Raw genomic sequence first — 9,697 nt, 5'->3', positions numbered from 1 at the left:
CCCCTAGCCCTGCTCCACCCTTTGCTGCTACGGGTTGCACCCGACTAGCTCCACTGGGCTCCTACCAGACAGCTCTGCCCAATAACTGGCTCCACTCAGCCCAGCTTGGCTCCGCCCCTCCAATTCTGCTAATTTACTCTTCTCCACTCAGCTTCTCCTGGCTCCACCTGCCAGCTATGCCCATTTGTGGGCTCCCCTGGGGTCGCTCTGCTTATCCCTTTGGCTCAGCTTGGCTCCGCTCAACTTCCTCTCATAAGCTCCGCCCTATAGTTGGACTCCCCTTTTTGCCCTCTGCTGTACCACGCCCATGTCACCCACTTGCTCCGTGGCATTCTGCCCACTTGACTTGTCCTCTTCTGACATATTAAACATTTGGATAACCCTGGAACATTTTGAGGTCCACCTTGGCCTAATTCCATCGACATGAACACCATCCCAAATAGCTCTGTTCTTTTTGACGAGCCTGGCTCTTCAGTCAAGGTCACTCCTAGACCTGTCACCCCCACACCCACCTGAAAGTTCCAGTGCTCCTTGAGAGCATCCTCAGAAATTAATAAAGGGGTCTTGCAGAGTTGCCCGTGATCCTTGACACCCTGTCCCTCAGACTGTGGGACAACCAGACTTCGGGGTGTGTTCTCCTTGAGACATCACCAATGGATGTCCTTGGACTACTCTGCTCAACTCAGAGTCACAGTGTCTCTCCGATTACAGTGCAGCTGGTGATCATACTTTATTATCAAACATGCGAGCATGTTTTCAATGCCTTCTGTGTGTCAGGTAGAGGATGGGAAGAAGAGGAGACACTTGTGAGAAAAGGTAGCAAGGTCCCTGTCCTGCATGTGGAGGAGCCCAGCCAGGATTAAAGGACAGCTTCTATGCACAGGAGCTGACCCTCTGCTTCTCTCTAGCTCTGTGGCCTTCAAAACCTTCTCTTAGCCTTTGAGCGCAGAATTGGCACAGCTTCTGGTGAAACAAAGGCATCTGTACTCTCCTCGATAGCCAGCCTCAGACTTTTCACAATGAGACAGCAGCAGTGTCTGACCATGCCTATCTTTCTTAAGGTTGGGTCTCAGGAGAAGAGACTCTTTGTAATAACCTCTGTGTAAATATCCTTCATTCTGAAAGTCTGAAGCAATGCTGGGGAGACTGGGCAGCAACTGGGGACTTGGATGGCAAGCTGCAAAATATGAACTGGGTGATTTAAATAAAAACTATTTGTTAGAGGACATTGGAGAGATCAAGAGAACCTGATGGCAAAGTTCAGTAAATGAAGAGCTGAGCTGTGCCAGTTGTTCTCAGTGCCCCAAACTCCTGCACAGCCGTCCCTGGACATTGCTGCTGTGTGAGCACACTGCAAGCCTTCTACTATGTCTATCACTGTGCAGATTCCACGTCTCCAAAGAAAGGGTCTAATTGGCTGGATGTAGGTATTGGGAATTTTTCACATTCAAGTAGGTATTGAAGGATGGGTAGAAATTTGCTAAAGGGAAAAGGAAAGCACAGTCCAGGTAAGAACAACCTGTATGTTCCCACAAAAGAATTTGGTGTTTCTCAGAATCAGGTAGACACACTCTGTCAGGTGCTTTCCTCATTAGCTGCTTCTGTGCCCCCAAACCCTTCAAAACTAGAGCAAAAATTTTTTTTTGAAAACTCATCATGTTGTTTTATAAAAATGCTAAAGGCTCTTAGACATCATTATTCAAAGTACATGTATGAAGACATGAATTGATGTGAACATACTTTTTAATACAGAGCTATGAAAATTTGTTCTATATGTGTAGTAAGAATTGTGATGCATTCCACTGTCATGTATTTAAAAAAATAAAACCAATTTAAAAAAATTATATGATAAAGGTGTTGATTCATTAAGAGGATATAAAAATTGTGAATATATATGCATTCAACATCAGACCACTTAAATATATAAAGCAAATACTAATAGACTGTAATGTAACAGCGGTGAACTTTAATACCCCACTTTCAGTGGTGGACAGATCAGACAGAAAAAAAAATCATTCAGGAAACATTAGACTTAAACTATACTTTAGACCAAATGGACCCTACAGATGCATAAGAACACCACCCAACAACAGCTGAATACACACTCTTCAAGTGCACACAGCCATTTTCCAGGATAGGACATAATATTAGGCAATAAGATAAGTCTTGAATTTAAGAATATTGAAATCATATTAAACATCTTTTCTGACCACAATGGTGTAAAATTAGAAATTAATAACAAAGGATTTGGGAAAATTCAAATATGTGGAATTTAAACATGCTCCTGAAAGTTAAAAAAAATCTCGAAACAAATGACAATAAATATATAACATACCAAGACTTAAGAAATACAGCAAAACAAGTTCTAAGAAGGAAGTTAATAGCAATAAACACCTATCTCCAGAAGTTCTCCTGTTAAGTTGTAACTCAATGGTAGAGCACAGGCTTAGCATATGTAAGGCCCTGGATTTGATCCCTAATATCACAAAGAAAGAAAAAAGATCTCTAACCACCTCCATTACAACTCAAGGAGCTACAAAAAGAACAAATGAAGCCCAAAGTTAGAAGGAAGCCCATAGTGATCAGAGCAGAATTAAAGATTAGAAAAAAAAACTTTTGCTCTTCTCTGTTAAGAATAAATTTTTTTAAAGATGAAAACAGATCAATAAGGCTTTGTCTAGACTAAGGCAAAAAAAAAAAAGAAGAAGAAGAAGAAGAAGTGAACGATTTGCCTTACAGGCAATATCACAGAAATACAAAGAATTTTAGGAGATTATTTCAGCAACTATATACTAACAAATTGGATAACCTAGAAGAAATGGATAGATTACTAAACATATTACTATAAGCAGAATCATGAATAGAAAACCTGAACAAACACTAATGAATATGGTGACTAAATTAGTAGTAAGTCTCCCATTAAAGAAACCCAGGACTTGAGGGTTTCTCTATTGAATTCCAGCAAACATTTTAAACATGAATTAATACCAATCCTGCCTGAACTCTTCCACACAAATTTTAAAAGAGAAAAACCTCTTATAAATGTGTTTTATAAGACTGTCTTACCCTGATACCAAAGCCAAAGAAAATTGTAGGCCAATATCCCTGATAAACAAAGATGCAATAATCCTCAACAATGCCAGGTTTGGTAGTACCTGCCTATGATCTCAGCTACTTGGGAGGCTGAAGCAGGAAGGTCACACATTCAAGGCCAGCCTCAGCAACTTATAAGCATCACTTATAAGTCCATAAGCATCACTAGGTTCAATCCCAGCACTAGAAAAAATACATAAAGAAATCCTCAAAAAGAAATCCTCAACAAAATACTTAAAAACATTGAAAGGATCATTCACCAGAATCAGCTGAAATTTACCCCAGGGCTGCAAGGATAGATCACCGAGTGCAAATCTACAAACAGGGTACCCGTGTTAACAGCAGGAAAGCCAAAAACCATACAATTCTCTCAATAGAGGCCAAAAAAGCATCTGACAAAATTTAACATAAAAATGTTCAGCAAAATAGCCATAAAAGGAATGTGTGACAACACAATAGAAGACCATAAATGATGAACCCACAGCTAACAGGTGAATGCAGTGAGTCCCAAACTTTCAATTCTGCAAATACTTCAACAAAGTATTGGCAAAGGTGCATTAAAATGGCCAGAAATCATTATCTAGAGTTTTATATATATAACTCATTTTATGTACTTATACATACAAATATGTATACATGTATGTATCACACAATTGTACGTACACATATATGCACACACACATACATATATACACATCTTTTTTTTTTTTTTTGCAGTAGTGAGAATTGAACCCAGTGGCACTATACCACCAGGCAAATCCCCAGACTTTTAAAATTTTGCTAAATTGTCCAGCTGGGCTCAAACTGAATCCTCCTGCCTCAGCCTTCCAGGTAGCTAGGATTACAGATTTTTTTTTTAATTGTTTTTGGTGGTGCTGGAAATTGAACCCAGGATCTCACACATGTTAGGCAAGCACTCTACCATTGAGCTACATTCCCAGACCCAAGGTCCCGAGTTTTATCCCTACTATTACAAAAAAATTAAGACAAGGGATTGGGAATATAGCTCAGCTGGTAGTGTGCTTGCCTCGTATTCACAAGGCCCTGGGTTCAATCCTCAGCACCACACAAAAAATAAAATAATAAAGAGAAGAGGTTACCAGTGTTGGTGGGGATATGGAAAAAAATGTAACTCTTGCACAGTGTTGATGGGAAATGTAAATTAGTGCAGCCATTTTGGAAAACAGACTTATAAGTGAAGCAGGCTTCAAGAGGCCCAGATGCCAGTTGGAGTCCATAAGAATCCATTGAAGACACAGGGGATTTTGCTGAAAACCGAAGGCAAGTTCCAGAGGTTACTGAGAAAGATTTCCAGAAGCCAGGCACAGTGGGGCACACCTGTAATCCCAGTGGCTTGGGAAGCTGAGGCAGGAGGATTATGGGTTCAAAACCTGTTAAGGTTCGTAAACAAGTCAAGATGGCGCCTGGCATTTTGCCAGAGGGAGTGGTTTGAGAAGTAACGCCAGTGAACCATTAAGATGATAGATTCCTTAATGACTGACTGCTGTTTCTAGATTATGTCAATTAAGTTAAGCTGTGTGTAATCATTAAGATGATGAGGATTCCTTATTGGTTGACTGCTGTATCTAGTTTATGTTAATTAAGATAAGCTGTGTGTAATTAGTTATGTATATATACCCCTACTGTCCTACAATAAACGGCTCCCACTGTATCAATCTACCCAAGTTCCTCGTCTTCGCCGCCCCCCCTTAGTTTGCTGCAGCCAGACTGCGGCAAAAACCAGCCTCAGCAACTCAGTGAGGCCCTAAACAACTTAGTAAGACCCTGTCTGCCAGGTTTTAGCTCTTGCGACTAAAAGGCTCCGGGGTCACTTCAGTTGAACTAGGCTAACTGGGCTGCACGAAATAACCACACAAAAGACACAAATACCTTTTTCTTTGGTGTCACTGTGATGGCTCCTCTGACCTTAAGGATCTGCAGGAAGAGAGAGAGAGAGAGAGCGCGAGCATGTGCTGACCCCTTTTATTGAGGAGAAGCTATTCAAATGAGGCAACGGGTCAGGTTTCAGGGGGCTGAGTCTATCTTCATGATGTCCACTGTCAGCAGGTTGACACCTAAGGCACAGTAAGAGAAGGGGACACACACAAGGCACTTCCATGGAAGATTCTATCCTAAACAGGGCAAGGGGTTATATTACAAAGGAACAGGTGAACGTAGCTTCACCCATGGGGCTGTAGCAAGACACACCCATGCACGAGACACCGACCCTCGAACCCAAGAAGGGTGGGGAAAGCTCTGCCACATTTCTGCGACTGAGCGCCTCAGCACCCAGCCGGGGAGTGTGACCCAGTCATGTGCAAGTTGGTCTCCCATACCTGTCTCTAAGTAAAATATAAAAAGGGCTGTGTCTGTGGCTCAGTAGGTACCAAAAGAAAAAAAAAAAGGTTTCTAGAATATAGGGAGAGTTGAGATGGAAACAGAGGATATACAGAGCCCAGGAAGGTCATACTGTCAGGGGGTGACCTGGGAATCCTAGGCTTCCGTGATTGAATAAATGAGGATAAAGGTCTTAATGACATCAGTCATGACCTCAAGGCAGAAAAAGGTGAAGAAGCTGGAGTGTTGGGAGGTCAGGGCCCTGCGCCCCCTCTTCTCTCCTGCTAATGGATGTGTGGAAGCCTGGGGAGGTGGGTCTTACATGGTGTGCTTGGGGGTCCCTTTTAACCCTTGCCAAGAGGTTAAGAAATGTTGAGAATTCTGTGTGGTTCATTGCATAAGGTAGGCACCTCAGAGCTCCTAGACTGAAATGGGTCAGACTAATTATATTGACCTGGAAAAATATTTATGATCAAGTTAAAAGCAAGTTTCAAAAAATGTGTACCTGGGATGGGTGGCAACATAGCAACAACTGGCAGATCTAGGTGAAGGCTGTCTGGGTGTTCTATGTTTTTTTAATTTAATTTTTTTGTCATTGTAGAGGGACATCATGCCTTCATTTGTTTATTTTTATGTGGTGCTAAGGATCAAACCCAGTGCCTCACACATGCTGAGCAAGTTCTCTGCCACTGAGCTACAGCCCCAGCCCCTCTGGGTGTTGATTAAACACTTTCTACTTTCTGATGGGGTCAAAATGTTGACAATAATACAAAAGAATGTTGCAGATCAGTATATACATAATGATGGTGTTTATGGAAGTAGATGTTTATATGCATAAATGCAGACCTATGTTATAATCCTAGAATCTAGCCCTGACGACAGTTCCCTACAGGGATTTGATAGAAGGGCTTCGACTTCCCATCTATTGGAATCTATTCCAATCATTTTAAGCAGTAGGGTACAATAGTGATGTCTACATTTCAAAGATTTTCCCTCTATTTAGAAGATAAAAATCAGTGCAAGGTGATGAGCTCTATTTGGCCCATAGTGATATCCTCACATATTTCTAGACATATCTGTTATTTTTTTTAAAGATTTTTTTTTTTGGTCAATTGACCTTTATTTTATTTATTTATATGCGGTGCTGAGAATCAAACCCAGGTCCTCACCTTTGCTAAGCCAGTGCTGTACCACTGGGCCATAGCCCCAGACCCGTTAATAACATCTGAGGACAGTTTTGTGCCCTATTTCTACCTACATTCTCTCTCATCCTCACAGGGGTCATTTGTATCTGAAAAACCCCTTCTAGGATGAGTTCTCCCCAGTCAACAGTCATTACCATTCTTATTGCCTAAACTAAGCTCATCGATCCTTAAACACTACAAGTCTATTAAAATGGCTGCAGTTATGTAATTAATATCAGCTGATGAAGTGTGGTGTCAGGTGGGATCTCTTAACTACCGAGTGGCTGCTTTCACAGCTGTAGAGAATACTTGATACTGTGCGAGCAAACAGCACATATTTGACTTTCATTGTTCACAGAGGGATCCTTTCATACAAGTGTATTTAAAAAAAAATAGAAACAATGCAGGAAGTGTCAGGCTGTTATTGGTATAAATTACAGATGCTTTGAGACAACCTAACATTCCCAACTACAGCTACAGAGGTGACCATGGGTGCAACTGTTTTCCTTAGTTATTTACTCTCAAGGCCCTAAAAAAATCCAGATTGAGCTCTGTGTGTGCGTGCGCGTGGTGTGCACGTGTACACGCATGTGCATGCAATACTTGGGATTGAATACAGGAGCATTTTACATCTAAGTTACATTCCCAGCCCTTTTTAAAATTTAATTTTTTGTGACAGGTCTCTCACTAAGCTGTGCAGCCTGACCTTGAACTTGAGATCTTTCTGTCTCAACCTCCCAAGTAGCTGGGATTACAGTCATGTACCACCATGCCTGCTGAAACTTAAAAATATATATATATATATATATCTTGGAGGTGGGGTGTAACTCAGTGGTAGAGTGCTAGCATGTGTGAAACCCTAGATTCATTCTTAGCACAAGAAAAGTAAGAACTTTTAAATAAAAAGGCGCTTTGTAATTCCCATAAACAAAAAGTGATTTTAGATGAAACTTGGCAAAGACAGGTTCTTGTAGCACAGCCTATCTCAGGATTTGACTGTATTTCACTTAATCCTTCCACAAGCTTTGGAGGCAGCGTCCCAAGAGAGGGCGGTTTGCACAACACTCAGCTAGAAGACCTTTCCAGGTTCAGCATCTTCCTGTCTGACAGCACAGTCCACGCCCACTACACTTGGCTCTCTGGCCTGTTCTTATTCTGATATTTTAACTTTGTACATTTTCTTTCCATTTTCATAATAGGTTTGTTTGTTTATTATCCAGGCTGTCCCAATTTCCTGGGCTCAAGCCTGCTTTTTATGTTAGCCTCCCAAGTAGCCGGGCACCGCCATGCCCAGATTATTTCCATAGATACCCGTTTTATAAGAGAAGTATTCAAATATTTTAGTTTGTTCATATTGATTCATGCCTTTATAAGTTGAAGCTGGTGTGGATAAACCTAGTTGGCATCATTCTGCTACTGGTCAACCCAAGGACTAGTCAAGTGGGGAGCAAGTCAAGGGCACCTCAGGCAGGAGGTACAAATCTTGCAAAGACAGAGGCCCTCAAGGTGGGGGATTTGGTGGGAGGCTGTCCTGAGATGGGGATTTAGGAAAAAGAGAAATCCTGAATCTTTCTACATTGAGATGTAGAAAGCACAGCTGGCCCATGCCCTCATAAAATGAGGGAGATATGCAAGTGCAGGGAAAACTGTGCTGTGAAAACTTGCAACTCCACCCTGGATCCACCTCCAATGCAGCCCCCGACGCAGCTCTTCCATAAATATTGGACCCTCAGCCCAAGTTAGGCTGCTTCTCACTGAGACAGCCTGTGTTCTCCTTGAATGCATGTCTACCTTCCTAAAAACCCTCCTTCTATGCCTTTGCCTGGCTCATGCTGAAATTCTTTTCCATTATGTATGCCAAGAACCCTGCTGGTCCCAAGTTGAGTTCCTTGTCTCCTCTGGGAACTCTTGGACCCTTCTCTGGAGACATCACTTCTCCCTTGACAAGGCCATCACTGAGGCAGCAGGTCGGCGTTTGAACAGGCTGATGATCTCAGGAACCCAGCATGGCCTGCAGGGAGGGGGATGGGGCCCAGATGTGAGCAGAGGTTGGTCCTTGACTTCCAGACAGATGTGGGTGTCCCTCCACACTAGGAGCATGCACAGAAGGGAACAGGGAGGCTTGCAGCCAGTTATGTTGACAAAAAATGCAAACTTTGTCTGGGATGCACACACAGCAGACCAGGGGCACAGCTGAAACTGGCTGTGTTCAGCTGGGTTGGCCGTCCCGTGGTCTCAGGAAGTCAAATGCCAATAACCCCTGTCACCACATACCCACAGTAACCACAGCACTGTCCTGATGCACTATCTCTGCTAGTAGTCAGGTGACCCATGAGGTAAGCTCACTGTTCTTTTTATAAATGAAGTGACTGAGGTTCATAGAAGTTAAAGACTCTCATGGTGCACAAAGCGATACAAAACCAACTCTAAAACTAGAAAAATTTAAGGTTGTAATTGAGCAATCACTGAAAAAGAGAAAGAGGTTTGTCTAGAATTCCAGTAGATAAATTAGTGGAACTCTTTTTTGGGGGGCAAGGGGAACTGGGAATTGAACTCAGGGGTGTTCTACCACTAAGCTACATCCCCAGTCCTTTTTATTTATTGAGACAGGGTCTCACCAAGTTGCTTAGGGCCTTGCTAAGTTACCAAGACTGTTGGGGATATAGCTCAGTTGGTAGAGAGCTTGCCTTACATGCACAAGGCCCTGGGTTCAATCCCCAGCACCACCAGGGGGGAAAAAAAAAAGTTACTAAAACTGGCTTTGAATCTACAATTCTCCTGTTTTAGCTTCCCAAGTTGCTGGGATTACAGGTGTGTGCCACCGTGCCTGGCAAATTACAGGAACTCTTAATTTTTTTTTTTTTTGGCACAGCACTGGGGGTCAAAACATTAACTCAAGGTGATACAACTTACTTAGGCAAGGTGGACTTCAAGACCTATTACCAGAGATAAAGGGTAATCACAATAAGGGGTCAATCCATTGAAGTACACCCCCAGACCTAACCTTTTTTGGTACCAGAGATTGAACCCAGAGGCACTTAACCACTGAACCACATCCTCAGCCCTTAAAAAAAAAATTGTAC

The sequence above is a fragment of the Marmota marmota genome, unplaced genomic scaffold, assembly GCF_001458135.2.
Source record: "Marmota marmota marmota unplaced genomic scaffold, marMar, whole genome shotgun sequence".
Classification (NCBI taxonomy): domain Eukaryota; kingdom Metazoa; phylum Chordata; class Mammalia; order Rodentia; family Sciuridae; genus Marmota; species Marmota marmota.
The sequence above is the reverse complement of the archived record's forward strand: the minus strand, read 5'-3'. Positions refer to the sequence as shown.